Source organism: Phacochoerus africanus, chromosome 13 (assembly GCF_016906955.1).
Source record: "Phacochoerus africanus isolate WHEZ1 chromosome 13, ROS_Pafr_v1, whole genome shotgun sequence".
NCBI lineage: Eukaryota > Metazoa > Chordata > Mammalia > Artiodactyla > Suidae > Phacochoerus > Phacochoerus africanus.
Genome location: NC_062556.1, coordinates 7709310 through 7725702, shown reverse-complemented (window position 1 = coordinate 7725702; position 16393 = coordinate 7709310).

Genomic DNA, 16393 nt, shown 5'->3' with positions numbered 1-16393 from the left:
CAGTTCTGTCACTAATTTAAAAAATGGGATTGGGGCAGCCTGGTATAAACTATGAAAATCTAATTTTCCTTCTTTGCTGTTTCTTACATATGCTATCACCTTCTAAATGAGATTGACTTTCTCCTGATAGAAAAGTAGTGTATGTTTATTATAATTCTTCTTAAAATATAAGGTTAACTGTAACATCTCCCACCCAGAAAGAAAACATTACTTCTTGTAATTCTTCCAGCCTTTCTCCTAAAGGTGCAGTGTGTGTTAGTTGTGTAGGCCGTTTTTTAGAGCTTGGGAAGTGAGTAAATGTTACTGTAACTTCACTGCTGTCCTGAGTCCGTACACACATAGAAATATTTTACCTAGTCCCAGTATTGGTGGGCTTATGTGTTTCTCAAGTTTTTGCTGTCCTGAAGAATGCTGCAGTAATTCTTGTCTCAGGACAAAGCAGAAGTAGTGTTTGCATTGGGGTGGGGAGAAGGCCTGTGAACTTAGGATGGGGAAGGAGTTCTTACCCCCATGCAAGAGTCACCTCCTGCAGTGAGGATCAGCTCTTCCTCACCAAGTGCAGCTGCCCTTCTGTGAACAGTACCTACTGCTGAGCTACCCCACACCAAGTACTTCACAGTGTGATTCTCAAAAGGTCCCTGAGGTTATATTAAGTAATTTACAAGATCACTCAGGAAGTATCAGACTTGGGAACAAACCTGGGTGCTCAAGATTGTAAAGCCCACACTCCAGGCAGCCATTCTATGCCAACAACATGTCTTCATTTGTGTACTGAATACTTCAACACTTAGTTGGGTTTTGTGAATTGAGTATTTTATTCATTCTCAGTTATAAAGTTGGAACACTGGTTTTTGTAGGAAATGTTCTTACAGGGAGGGATCTTAACCATTTGCCAGGTGGCCAACATTTCCCTATTTTGAATTAAAGCGTTTTCCATCTAGAAGCTTTTTCTTTTCTTTTTCTTTTTGGGGCTACACATGTAAGTTCCCAGGCTAGGGGATGAATTGGAGCTGCAGCTGCCAGCCTACATCACAGCCACAGCCACAGCCACGCCAGATCTGAGCCACGTCTGTGACCTACACCACAGCTCACAGCAACACCAGATCTTTAACTTGGGTGAGGCCAGGAATGGAACCCAAATCCTCATAGATGTTAGTCGCTCATATCCTGCTGAGCTATAACAACTCCTCAGAGGCTTTGCTTTTTTTTTTTTTTTTTTTTTAAAGGCTGCCCCTGGAGCATGTGATGGTTCCCAGGCTAGGGGTCCAATTGGAGCTATAGATAGCTACTGGCCTACACCACAGCCACAGCAGCAAGCCGTGTCTTCGACCTACACCAGAGCTCACAGCAACACCAGATCCTTAACCCACTGAGCAAGGCCAGAGATCAAACCTGCAACCTCATGGTTCCTAGTCGGGTTTATTTCCACTGCGCCAGGACGGGAACTCCGAGGCTTTACATTTTAATGTAATCTGTCTCTTACAGTTTTTATGATTTTTCCTATAGTGCACACAAATGTATATTCAGTGAGTATACAGTTACACATTGAGAGGTGAAGATAGGGTTCTGTGTATAATCAGGAAGTTCATAAAAACCAAAGATTTTTAAAACAATGGGAAAAAATTTTTTTCTCCCCCCCCAAACAGCACCTGATCATAATGAGGGAAGTATCAGTCTGGTCTAAATCAATTTGTTTTTATTCAAGGTTAAAATTTTTCTGAAAAGGAGAAGCAGTATTGCAAAAAAAAGGCTCACCAGGCTATAGTTTGCAGACCTCAGGACTGCATTTTTGGATGTGGGAAGAACACACTGTCACGTTGACTATTTTATAACACATGTTAATATACCTTGTAATCATCTAGATGTTTCAGGACATGGACCAGTTTGGATTAACGCTCCGTTTAACAAAGTACTTAACTTTATATTTAATTTTCCCTTAGAGTGTCACTTTATGAAAGTATTTTGAAAAACGTCCAGTCATTTTGGTAATCGAACTTTGAAAATTGAACCTTGAGTGCAGTTTATCATGAAGGTTGGTAAAGTGTGAGCAACAATTACTTAACCTTCTTGGTTAGTATCCCTGAAGAAGCTCGCTTGATTTCTACTGTCCTTGATTCCTCATCAGAAACAAGTGTGCAGTGTCCCTGTACAAAGTAGCCTACGGAGAGTTACTTTCTGAAAGTCCAAAAAATAAGCTTCACATTCAACTAATGTGATCAATGACCACTCATTTTTAACAGCAGAGGCTTTCAAGGTTGGTTTTTTTTTTCTTTTTTTTTTTTTTTTTTGCTTTTTAGGGCCAAACTTGTGGCATATGGAGGTTCCCAGGCTAGGGGTTGAATCGGAGCTATAGCTGCCAGTCTATACCACAGCCACAGCAACACCAGATCCAAGCCGAGTCTGCGAGCTACACCACAGCTCACGGCAACGCCAGATCCTTAACCCACTGAGCAAGGCCAAGGATCGAACCCGCAACCTCATGGTTCCTAGTGGGATTCATTTCCATGGTGCCACAACAGGAGCTCCTGTTTTGTGTTTGGTTGCAGCAAGTGGCACATGGAAACTACTGGGTCAGAGATAGAATCCAAGCTGCAGCTGTATCAACACCAGATATCTAACCTGCTGTGACACAGAGGGAACTCCCTCAGGGTTTTCTGTTTGTTTTTCCTATTACCATTTGTTGATTTATATCCAGACTTCTGTCTTGCCTGAGGTATTCGTTGTGGAGGAATGTCTCACTATACGTCATCATGGCACAGAACAATTATGTCATCCTTTTATGGGGAGGTTGAGTTTTAAATAATATTTGGAGAGAGATTCACTTCCTCAAAGTATTGAGTAGGCTTGGTGCAGGTAAGCCCTTGTGGGCAGGATGTTGAGCAAGGAACCCTGTGCTGCTGCGGCTGTGGCTCATGTGCCATGGTGTCGCCATAGTGGTTTAACTTTGCTACCCCTGCAACCTTCCTAAAAGACAACCGGTCAAAATTTGTTATTTTTGAGTTGGTATTTGCATGTAGTTTTTAAACAATGCAAGCTTGTGTAACATATTTGAAAACTCCAGGATAAATTAGATTTTTCAGTCACTAGTGGTTTTACTTCCCCAGAATTGTAGTATAGCATGGACCGACCCCTTAGCAGTTATTCTGCTAAGGGCCGGTGGCAGAACAGTGTAGTGGAAAGAGCACATTTGGGGGTAGGAAAAGATTTGGTTTGTATCCAAAGGTCCAAACTGTGTCGCCCTCAGCACTGTGGCTTTTAGGCAGATCATCTAATTTTTCCTCATCCAACTTTGACGTGTTCCTGATGGGGATTCCTTTAAGGCCAGGCTTTTCAACCTTAGCTCTGCTGACACTATGGGTTGGGTAATTTTTTTTTTTTTAATTTAAAACACTAACAGCTTGTTTTTATGTAAAATGTTGATATTTTGTTCATGGAATTTTTTTTTACCTTTTTTTTAAAAACTGAAGAATAATTCATTTACAATATATTACTTTCAGGTATCCAACATAGTGATTCAAAATTTTTATAGATTATACTCTATGTAAAGTTTTGTTTTGGGTTTTTTTTTTTTTTTTTTGGCTGTGCCAGAGGTCTATGAAAGTTCCTAGGCCAGGGATTGAACCCGTGCCACAGCAGCAACCCAAGCTGTCGGCTGCTGGATCCTTAACTGCACCACAAGAGAACTACCACTTCGTGTGAAGTTACAACATCTTGGCTGTAGTCCCTGTGCTGTATCGTGTATAGTCGTGGCTCATTTATTTTATACATAGTCGTATGTGTGAGCTGGGTAATTGCTGTGGGGGCCACCCTGTGCACTGAAGAATACACACTGAAGGCCCTTGTTTTGACAACCAAAAGTGACCTTGCCCCTTGAGGACCTCTGCCTGCACTAGGGAAAGTGACTTTGAACTTCAAATCATACCCAAAGAGAAGTAAACTGGCACTGAATGCCTTCTAGTGAGCTGGCGCTCTGTCCTCTGTGCTCTTAAGGTTCTCGATAATCCTCTCGCTGTTTAATAGGTGGGACGATGAGGCAAAAGACCATGTAACTACGTTAAAAGTTGAATCAGAACTTCTTTGGATCTGACTCCAGAGCCCATGTTCTCTTTGCTACCACAGAGAGACCAAAGCGTGCACTTATCCAGGCTTGGAAGCTGATTCACACCCTTATAGTTTCATCCTCGCTGAAGACTTTTAATGGGAGGACGCCGAACCTCTTCTCTGAAATGAGCCACAAAGTCAACCATGTTAGAATCGGCTGTGCTTTCACCAGGCTGTATCCAGTGTTCTAACCCCATGCTTATATGAAACACCAAGCTTTTCGCCAGACACAGATTCTTAATCCAATGTTTTCAAACCCGGTCAAGACTAGTAATTTTTTCTTTTTTTTTTTTTTAAAAAAAAAGTACAACAAAATACCAGTGCATCAGAAGGAGGCAAGGTATTATTTCTTGATGGTTTTGTTAGTTGCAGTTGTTCATCTGCCTGCCAAACAAAAAACAAGCTTGCTTTTCCTTTGAACATTGGATTAGAAAGTGGTTCACAACACTGGCTGCATTTCAGAATGTCTCAGGGGCTTAAAAATAAAAAACCCACCCTCAGAAATTCTGATTTAATTGGTCTGGATGGGACCTGAGCATCAGGATATTAGAAGCTTCCCAGATGAGTCTCATGTGCAAACTGAAGAACCACTGGACTACTGACTATGTGTGAGGGGTCTTTTGTGATAACTTTGCTATCTCAGCCCTAAGTTTCATTTTCTGAGTACCACTGCTGTGTTCTCTAGCTAAACTGAGACATGCTTACCTATTCACATTGTTCTGTACTTAGCCTTTCTCACCGGCTATAGATGTTCACCCCAGCAACCTCTGCATAAAGACATACTCCATCCCAGAGGTTTCCTATAAATGTGCTTTTGTCTTCTATTATTAAAAATAAAGTACAGAGACTTGGGAAATGACCCCTATATACTGAGTACTGGCTCCAGCTGAGTTGTGGGCAGTACCGGGTAGTAAACTGCTTGCCTGGCTTTTCAGTTAAACACACATGGTTTGACACTCTGGCTCCACTTTTTACAGTCGGCCTGGCCATGGCATTGACCTTCCTTGGCCAATTTCCTCTTTAAGATGGGATTCTCCCCCCACGAAGTGGTTGTGAGGATTAAAGGTTCCCGTGAAGTGTTGGGTGATCTTGGCACAGAGCAGACGCCCAGGGGTGGTTACCCTTACGATGACTGGAGGGCCCTGTCTTCTGTCTCCTCCACTGTCAGGGCATCCTGTTTACTCCTTACCTCCCACCACCGTACACACACACAAACACACCGGTTTTTAAAAAAATTTCTTCCCGGAGTTCCCATCGTGGCACAGTGGTTAACGAATCCGACTAGGAACCATGAGGTTGCGGGTTCGGTCCCTGCCCTTGCTCAGTGGGTTAACGATCCGGCATTGCCGTGAGCTGTGGTGTAGGTTGCAGACACGGCTCGGATCCCGCGTTGCTGTGGCTCTGGCGTAGGCTGGTGGCTACAGCTCCGATTCAACCCCTAGCCTGGGAACCTCCATATGCCGCAGGAGCGGCCCAAGAAATAGCAAAAAGACAAAAATAAATAAATTTCTTCCCTTTCATGTTTTCTGTGAAAAGTGTCGCTTCTTAAAGAGACACAGGCAGTCAGAGCATGTCTTTCTTCCTTCTCAGTGAACCCACCAGCCACTGTGGGTTTAGTGGAAGCTCAGTGTCTGTTGATCGCCCAGGCTTCCTCTCTGGTAACCACTTCCAGGCTGGGGAATCTTCTGAAAGCCAGATGGGGCCAGAAATGTCTCTGGAGAATCTCAACTTGACAGTCCATAAACAGAGGACACTATTTTCCCAGTTCCAAAGATGTGGTGATTGTCAGGATTTATGAATTGTTCCGGTTACTAACATAAAAAACCTCTCTGCAAGAGTCGCTTTAATGGTATCTTTTCCCTTCAAACAACAGCAATCCTAGAGTAGCCTTCTTTTTTTAATGCCCCACCTTTTAATTTAACAAAGTTGAAAGCATAGTGCAATCAACACAAGGCCAGTCACTGCAACACTCCCCCTACATCTTCAGCATGAAGCTGCTCGGCACAGAGACCTCCTCTTCCCAGCGGCAAGTCCATTATCACATCCATGAGCCCTCTCGTGGGCATGATAGTATTATCAGGTGCAATGTCCCCCAAATGTCCTTTACAGCTATTTTTTTTTGTCTTTTTTTGCTATTTCTTGGGCCGCTCCTGAGGCATATGGAGGTTCCCAGGCTAGGGGTCGAATCGGAGCTGCAGCCACCGGCCTACACCAGAGCCACAGCAACGTGGGATCCGAGCCGCGTCTGCAACCTACACCACAGCTCACGGCAACGCCGGATCGTTAACCCACTGAGCAAGGGCAGGGATCGAACCCGAAACCTCATGGTTCCTAGTCGGATTCGTTAACCACTGCGCTACGACGGGAACTCCTTTACAGCTATTTTTCAGATTCAAGACACAATCGGGGGTTATACGCTTCATTCAGTTTTCATAATCTGCCCAACAATTTTTAAATAATGTATATTTTTTGTTTGAGAATTTTGGACATTTGACAGCAATAAAGAAGCATTTTGCCTAAAGGTAGCTTTATTAGAGGAATTAGAAGATGGCTCCTTATCAGCTGAATAATTCTTGTTAGACAGTACTTGTATCTACTTTTTTTTTTTTTTTTTAAAAAGCAGCGTTAGATTTAGCTCATCAACTAAAAAGTTTGTATAAGTTTTGTAGAATGTACATGCTAGGAGTTCCCGTCGTGGCGCAGTGGTTAACGAATCCGACTAGGAACCATGAGGTTGCGGGTTCCATCCCTGGCCTCACTCAGTGGGTTAACGATCCGGCGTTGCCATGAGCTGTGGTGTAGGTTGCACACGCGGCTCGGATCCCGCGTTGCTGTGGCTCTGGTGTAGGCTGGTGGCTGCAACTCCGATTCGACCCCTAGCCTGGGAACCTCCATATGCCGCGGGAGCGGCCCAAGAAATAGCAACGACAACAACAACAACAACAACAAAAAAGACAAAAGACAAAAAAAAAAAAGAATGTACGTGCTAAATGACATCTTTATAAACGCTACTGGGGGGATCTAGTGAGAGTGTCAGCAACTTTCTTCCATTAGTATGCAATACATGTCCAGGAGTAAAGAGTCCCAGCAGCCACAAAAATGAAATCTAGACTAGCGGAGCTCTGCGACTGCTATGTTTTGAGGAACATAGGTGGGTAGGTGTCCTACGCATAACTGGTCTGCACTTTCCACAGAGCTGAAGTGTTTCAGTTTCACTCACCAGGAGCACCTGTCCATCTGGAATTCCAGCAGCCTGGGGTCCTCAGGAGGGAGCACTGCCTTCATCTCTCTGTTGATGGCATTTGGCTGAAGAGCACTGAATGACCCATCTGTGGGTGACTCGGGGTGACTGGGCTTGCAGAGCACAGAGCCCGGTGCCCCTCCCCACCGTCCTTGCTGAAGTCTGATCTCCCTGCTGCAAACTTGCTCCCTGGGCAGGGTGGGAAGACCCCAGCAGACACACACATTCCTGTGTCAAAGAGCTGGGGGAGGGGGGTACTTGTGACAGGTGGGACCATGATATGCCCAGTAGTGAGCTCTGTAAGAGCACGGCCACTTCCATTCAAGCCATGGGTACAGTGGAGTGGGGGCGCTTCTCAGAACAGGGGGTTCTGACTCCCAGAACTGTGTGTGTGAGTGTGTGCTCGAGCACACCCCCACGCCCCCACCCACCTGGCCACTACTGGCCCTGTCTGTCTTCCCCCTCCCCGGGCCTCCCTCTCCCCAAGAATCCCCGCCAAACTGCCCGACAACATCCACCAGCACCCCCCCACCCCAGGAGCCCCCTTTTGTCCCTCCTGGTGTATTTAAAGCATTTATTGTGATCTCTTCATGGTTCTTTCTTCCACTAGACTGGGTACTCCTTGAAGACAGGAGCCACTCCCGCGGCATATGGAGGTTCCCAGGCTAGGGGTCTAATCAGAGCTGTAGCCATCGGCCTACGCCAGAGCCACAGCAACGCGGGATTCGAGCCGCATCTGCAACCTACACTACAGCTCACAGCAACGCCAGATCGTTAACCCACGGAGCAAGGCCAGGGATCGAACCCGAAACCTCACAGTTCCTAGTCAGATTTGTTAACCTCTGCGCCACGATGGGAACGCCCAGGAACAGTTTCTGAATCCTTTCGTGTCCCCAGAGCTTAGCACAGAGCCTGAAACGTAGATGAAATGTTAGCTAAATGAATGAATGAAATAATGCATGGATAGGTGCTGGCCAGATCCCACATTCATGAGAAAGAAAGCCATGCCCCCATCCTAGAAATAGAGTGTATATTCATTTTTTCAAGGCTGCTATAACTAATAACCTCAACCTGGGTGGCTTAAAACAATAGAAATGGACTCTCTTACAGAGCTGGAGGCCAGAAGTCTGAAGTCAGGTGGTTGGCAGTCCCCCGGAGCTCTAGGGGAGAGTCCTCCCTGGCCTCTTCCAGCTCTGGTGGCTCCAGGCAATCCTGTCTTGTGGCTATGTCTCCCTCTGTTTTCCTCTCACCTTTTCCCTTATGTGTCCCTGTCATCTCCTCTTGCCTCTCCCAAGGACCCTTGCGACAGCACTTAGGACCCACCTGAAAAACCCACGGTTATCTCATCTCATGATCCTGAACTTAATCACACCTGCAAAGGGCCACTTCCCAATAAGGTCACAGGCACAGCTTCCGGGGACTAGGACTTGCTATCTGTGGGTGGCTGTTATTCAGCCCATACAGCGCTCCACAGTGAATGAAAAACCATTGCCTGCTTCTTCCTTGCAATGTCTTCCTGTTTCTGTTTCACCAGAGAGAAATCTCCCAGATAAAATGTGCTTGCTTTGTTGTCATCTAGGAAAATTAAACCAGTAATTAAAATTGTAGAGCCTTTGAAAAAACCTCTGCTGGTGATAAAGAGGCACACAGATGACATCATTGCTGGTGAGAGGCAGAAGGCCTGGGGAGGCTGGCTGGTGCGCTTCAGGGTGGGGGGTCGGGGAGGCGGGGGGTCGGGGAGGTGGGGGATGTAAACCACCCAGATTATTTCAGACAAGCACATAAACTACAAAATACCCTCCTGGGGACCTTGAAACCGAGCGGAGGGGAGGGAAAGGCAGGCCCAGGCGGCACCTGAGCTCAGCAGAGGCAGGGGGTGGTGTGAGGGACAGAGGGAAGGGATGGCCTCAGGGAGGGCCCTGGCATGAGGCAGGATTGAGGAAGCTCAGAGTGGCCTCCAGGGTCTAGAGGAATCCCAGGGGGACCTGACTCAGCTGTCGGGAGCTCTAGCCAGCAGCCCGAGCACCTGGAATGGAGAAAAGACCACAGGCCCTCCTGAATGCGCCCTGATTTTCTATCAGAGAGAGCATCCTGAAAAAAACAAATGATTTGGGTTCTGAGGCTTAGCCAAGCAGAGCTCCTTTGGGTTGTCCAGACGGGAGGGGAAAAGACAGTCCATCCTCTAATTTCACTGACTGGAGACTTCATTCCTGATGGCAGGTCCCAGGCCACCAAACCCTGGGGGTCAGAGCCAGGTAGGAGGAGGGAAGACCCCACTCAGGAGCTGAGTCAGAAAAAAGTCACATGTTCCGGTCCTGTAAGACTTTGCCCCATTTTCTTCCAATAAGGCCAGACCAACTGGTAGTTGCACCTGGAGGTATCTGGAACCCTGCTCGGCTTGATTTATAAGATGGGTTTTGTTCTGAACACTGCTGACTTCCTATAATGGCATTATTTCCTCAAAGGATTAGTTAATAGAGGGAACACTGCCCTCAGCAAAACAGCTTTAAGGTGGAGCTCTCAATTTAAAACAGTACCAAGCAGGCAGGCTGCAGTACCGAAGATTAAATGTTATGGTCTAAAAATCACGGATTGAAAATGAATACTTCATTAAAACAGAGAGAAATCCACTGTTTAAAGGTGTAGGGTGGGAAAAGAGGCCTGGAGAAGTTAGGCTGATAGCTCAAAATTCAGAAACAGAGGTAGAGAGACCTGTTTGGGGAGCAAAGTGCTCCCCACTCCCTTTTTAACAGCTGAGGAAATTAAGGCCCAGGAAATAAAGTAGTAATATGCTCTGGCCCATCAGCAAGTTGGTGGCAGAGCTGGGATGGGGACCTCTCTGTGCTTCTGGAGCCTGGATTCCATGGGAAGCAGAAGTCTCAGGATTCAAATCCAGGTCAGGAAGGAAGGACAAGTGGGGCAGGAAGGAGGCAGAGAGGAAAGGCGGGCGGGCAAGCAGAGTCTGAGAGTCTGCGGCAGAATCAACTGCAGACCTTAGGGACATGCCGAGGATTGTCTGAGCACCTGGTATCTGCTCTTTTCCTGGCAACAGGGATGGCAAAGCCGTTAAATATCCAGGGCTAGGGATCAGATCGGAGCCTCAGGTGTGACCTACAATGCAGCTGTGGCAATGCCAGAGCCTTTAACCCACTGTGCCAGGCCAGGGATCGAACCTGCATCTAGCACTGCAGAGACACTGCTGATCTCACTGTGGCACAGTGGAAACTCTGGAACAGCCATTTTCAAAAGAACCATCCCAAGACTTCACTTGGTTGGGCAGAGATAAGAACTGACCCAAGATCTGTTAGCAAGTCCCTTTGCCAAGGATTTGGGACTTGGGACCCAAGAGGACTCGAAGTCCATCTCTCTATGGAGCTAAAGCTGTGGATTAAACCTGGACACTGTCGTGGCCGTGATTCCTGCAACGTGGAAGGGACTGGTCTGCAGGGAGAGAACAGGCTGCATGATAGCAGCAAGAGCTGGAAGGAAAGTCCTGATGGGATTTTTAAGTTCCTGGTCATAGTTTTCCCCAAGGTTCTGGGAGCCAATACATTTCCTTTTTTAAGAAAACCTAAGCTTGTTTAGATTCCTCATGGGTAGTCCTTGTTCCTGTGGGACGATCATGTACCTTAACTGAAAAAGCCGAGCAGTACCTCCCATGGAGCTGCTGGCAATTCAGACACGTGTGGACTGTCAGTCAAGGTGGGGGCGGGGGGGGAGCTCCTAAAAAGTGCCCCGGGTGGGGTGCGGTCCAGCAGCCTTGGCCACAATGGTCTGTCGAAGGGGACTGAGGCCACCTGGGCCTTGAGCTGTGGGGTTAGAGGAGTCTGAGAAGTGAAAAGGAGGTCAGGACGGGCTCACCCGAAAGTCTGGGGGGTCCAGGCCAAGAGTACAAATGGAGGCCCAGTTTTTAAAAGTTAAACATCAAGGTAACAACTGTTAACAACACAGTATTTAACACACGGGGCGTGTTCTCTCCTTCCACCTTGGCCGGTCTGCAAGTAGACTTCTTGGAGTCCTCATAGTCCCGTGGCAAGTGTGGCACTGCGGGGAGAGCTGGCCGCTTGCTCCCAGCCCCTGGCCTCCCTCATTCTCTCTTTTCCTAAGCATCTTATGTGCACTGCCTGCACCCCCAGCCAGCATGGCCAATACATCTGCACCCCGGCAAACACATTCCCTTAGCCATCTCAAGGGGCTGGGGCCTGCGGTCCCTCCGTGGACGGACAGATCCGGGGAAGCTGCATGGGCTCTGAATATGGACTGGGGGCCACCCAGACATGGGGTCTCCAGGCCGCAGGACCTGCAGCGTAGTCTAGAAGCAGGAGCATCCTTTGTGTGGATGCTTCTTCTTGGTTCTGCAGAACCCTGGCCCAGTGGTGGGGCATGGCCAGGACAGAACCCTCTGGGCCCTCTGAGAAGGATACTGGTCATGGGCTGACCAAAGAGGGGGTAAATGGTCCTGGAAGGTGCTGGACTTGGAGGGTCAGGAGGCCTCCTGGCTTTGCAATTGTGGGCTCTCCTCTCTGTAGGGTCTTCTTTGTAAAATGATGGCTCTGAGGGCAAAACCCAGTGTTTGGGGCCAAACTAAGATTTGAATTTTAATTCTGCATGACTTTGGGCAAAACATCTAATTTCTGAGGACCAGTTTTCTGTCTATAAAGCAGGGATGTCCCCTCTCTAGGCTGCTTTGAGGATTAAATGATGTCCACGAAGAGGCGAGCATCGTAAGTGCTTTGTTATTCTTTTCCTGCCACTGTGGGACCTCTGGGGTGCTTACGGCTTTGGAAGGAGAGTGCTGGGACCATGAGTGGAAAGGAGAGGGCCACTGGCCTTCTCATCTTCTCCCCACTTCTCGAGTCGAGGCTGTTGGTAGTGGGGAGTGGGGGCTCTGGACTCCCTTGCCCACGGGCAAGTCACTTCGCTTCCTGGAGCCTCGGGGTCCTTGTTGGCAAAGCGGGGATAATAACAGCTTCCACCCCGGGGTGGCTATTAGGAAAAAGGCAGATACCCATCTAGGGCCTTAACCACGGCCGGCCTGGCATGAAGCAACCTTTCAAAACTGTCTGCTGGTGTTTACAACACCTCCCCTTTCTCCCCCCGATGCCCTCAGCCCGGCCGTGCTCTCTGAAATAATGGCCTCGGAGGAAGAAAAACCTCAGATCCGATTTGTTTGCTTAAACCCAGGTTCTAATTGCTTTGGGAAGAAGCCTGTGTTGGCTGAAATCATTCTTGTTTTGTTCTTCTTTGTCCCTATCGGGCAAAGCTTAATCTCAGTCAGACTTGACTAACCAGGGAGGAAGGATTTGCCAAGAAAAGACCCCAGCAGCCTGGTTTCTTCAGAACTCAGACAAGGAAACTGCTGTGTGATCAGTCCTCCTTCTGGGCAGCTTCACTTCCTTCTTTCTCCTGTGCAAGAAAGTCTACATTAAACAAATCTTCACCGAGGATGGACAAATCCAGCTTCTCCCCGAGAGCTGACACGCGGGCGACCTCGTGGCACTGCAGGGTCTGGTAAATGCTGGGCGCCCCCAGGGAAGGCTGGCTCTGCTCTAGCGGCAGCCTGGAGGAAAAGAAGCAGGTGAGAGCGGATGCCTCGGGCACCGGGTGGCTCTCTGCTGCCTCCTGTTCAAACGTCAGCCCCAGACAGAGCGCCCCTTGTCACACATGATCCCCATCAGCAAACATGCGCACGTGTCGATCCTTTCTGCGTGACCCTCGAGCGCGACTTGTTCCTGCTGTTCGTTTCCTTGGAAAGCCATCGACTGCCACGCCCAAGGCCTTCCTTTCCTGGCCCAGCCCTGGCCGCTGTCACCTCCCCTCAGTTTGTGCTCATGCCAGGGAACTACTCATCATTCCCAGACTCTGCCCTCTCTACTGGGGCCTTGCCTCATGCTCCTTCTTTATTTCTTTCACTCTTATATACATATATACACATATATATACATATATATATACATATATATACACATATATATATATACATATATATATACACATATATATATATATTTTATTTTATTTATTTTTTGTCTTTTTAGGGCCACACCCACGGCATTTGGAGGTTTCCAGGCTGGGGGTCGAATCAGAGCTGTGGCTCCCGGCCTATACCACAGCCACAGCAACACGGGATTCTTAACCCACTGAGCGAGGCTTGGGATCAAACCCACAACCTCATGGATGCTAGTGAGATTCATTTCTGCTGCGCTGCAATGGGAACTCCTCTTTTTGATTCTTTTTTTTTTTTTGTCTTTTTGCTATTTCTTGGGCCGCTCCCGGGGCATATGGAGGTTCCCAGGCTAGGGGTCCAATCGGAGCTGAAGCCACCGGTCTATGCCAGAGCCACACCAACGCGGGATCCGAGCCGCGTCTGTGACCTACACCACAGCTCACGGCAATGCCGGATCGTTAACCCACTGAGCAAGGGCAGGGACGGAACCCGCCACCTCATGGTTCCTAGTCGGATTCGTTAACCACTGCGCCACGACGGGAACTCCCTCTTTTTGATTCTTAATTCAGGTAAAATACACACCACGTTTACCCTCTTGCCACTTAAGCGAACAGCTCTGTGGCAGCAGGTCCATGCACACTGTCCTGCAACCATCAGCCAGCACCATCCACCCCTGGAACTCTCGTCATCTTGCAAAACTGAAACTCTGTACTTGATAAAAAAGAATTCCCCCTTCTTCTCTGCCCCAGCCTCTGGCAGCCACCATTCTACCTTCGGTCTGCAGTGTTAGACTACTCTGAGGCGCCTCATATAAGTGGAATCACACAGTGTTTGTCCGTCCATAATCGGTTTATTGCATGGAGCACAATGACCTCAAGTTTCACTTATGCTGTAGCAGCTCTTCCTTAAAGCTCCTTTGAAATGGCTACTTTCTATCTATCTCTCAGGTCTGCTATGAATTCCTTCCTCCAGGAAGCCCCCTCTGACGCTGGTGCAAGTGCTCCCACAGTGTTTAAGGGACCAGCCCAGAGACCCCTTTGCCCTCATGGACCATAGCTCCCTCGGGGCACAGACTCCCCTGCCCCCAGTGTAGCCAGCATCCGTCACAGCCCTGTGCCCGGCAGAGCGGAGCTCAACACTGAGCAGAGTGAAGGTGGAGCAAACTGCCCCGACATATTCGCTGGCGATTTCCAGCACAAACCTTGAGACCCAATTTTCGTGTTCTTGATCCATCAAGGCTACGACAAAGAATCTTCACCAGTTTCTGCTGGAGCATCTCGTTTGTCTCTAAAGCACGCTCTCTATCCATCACTGGTCCTCTGGCTTCTCCCACAGCCCTGCTCAGTCAGCACCCGCAGTCTCTTGGCAAACCCACCGGTGTCTATGGCACCTGTGCTCCACTCATCCCCTCGCCTTCCTGGCACTGAGTCTCTGGAGATGGTTTCCCAGTCTGCCTCTCTGGCCTCTCTTCACCTGTCCATTCTGGGAAGCTCCCGCTCCGGGCTACCTCGCTACCCCTTTCCATTTAAGGAACCCTGGCCCTCGTGTGTCTCAGCAAGTACCACTGGTGCCATGGCTTGGGCCTGCGAGGGAGGGTTCCTGATTCCACAATAACCTGCCCATTGCCAGTAACCTCTACTTATTGCCTTTTTACGCTCACATAAAAGCCCTTCTCCAGTGCAAATCAACACTGCAACAAGGCACCACCTCATACCAGGCAGCATGGCCATCACCCAAACGTCTACAAATAACAAATCCTGGAGAGGGTGTGGAGAAAAGGAAACCCTCCTACACTGTTGGTGAGAACTAAGTAAGCTGGTGCAGCCACTTTGGAAAACAGTATAGAGGTTCCCCAGAAAACTAAAAATAGAATTGCCATATGATTCAGCAATCCCACTCCTGAGCATATATCCAGACAAAACTCTAAATCAAAATGATGGGGAGTTCTCTGATAGCCTAACGGGTTAAGGCTCTTGCGTTTTCACCACTCTGGCTCTGACTGCTGGTGTGTGGTGCAGTTTGATCCCTGGTCTGGGAACTTCCATATGCTGCAGGCATAGCAAAAAAGAAAAAAAGAAAAAAGGAAAAACGAGAGACTCTGAAATAAATTTTGCAAATCTAATTTAAAAAAAAGATGCATGCACCCCTATGTTCATAGCAGCGCTATTCACAAGAGCCCAGACAGGGAAACAACCTAAATGTCCATCAACAGATGAATGGATAAAGAAACTGTGGTACATATACACAATGGAATACTACTCAACCATAAACAGAATGAAAGAATGCCATTTGTAGCAACATGGATGCAACTAGAGATGATCATACGAAATAAAGTCAGATAGACAAATATCATATGATATCTTAATTATATGTAGAACCTAAAATATGACACAAATGAACCTATTTATGAAACATAAACAAGACTCACCGACATAGAGAATAGACTTGTGGTTGCCAAAGGGGAGTGGGTTAGGGGAAGCACGTCATCTCCCTCCTTCCCACGTTCTCCCTCCCCGTCCTCGGTGCTACAGCCTCCTCGTCCAGGGAAAGCACTGATCTGATTTCTAGGGCATCCTTGTTGCTCAATGGGTCACATGTGGTATACTCTCTTAGCTGAATTGACTGACTGACTGTAAACATCCTGCCAAATGCCTGCAGAATGCTCTCGATGTTCACGTCTGGTCGATGGCCCTTCTCTTCCCAATGGCTGAGGGGTTGAGTTACATACTTAACATGAATCAGCTGTGTTTGTTCCTAAACCCTGTGTACGAAAGTCGTACATTTTGTTTTGATTATGAATTTACTTAAACAGAATGAAAATAGATGAAATTAGCATGAAAGGGCTTTGTGAAAACTAAGATGAATACTTGGAAAAGACTAGATGAAGGGTCATGACAAGCTGAGGATAGGTGAGACAACTGTTAAAGCTTGGGGGAAATTATAAAAGCCAGAAGTCTAGTGTCTTATTGCTTTGCAAACACCTTTAAGTTCTTGCTCTACTTAAAAAAAAGCAGAAAGCGAAAATTATAAATAATGCATTTATGGCAGACTGTGCTGGACTTGCCTCTTACCCAAAGAAAAGTCTTGGCCCTACATCAAAAGGT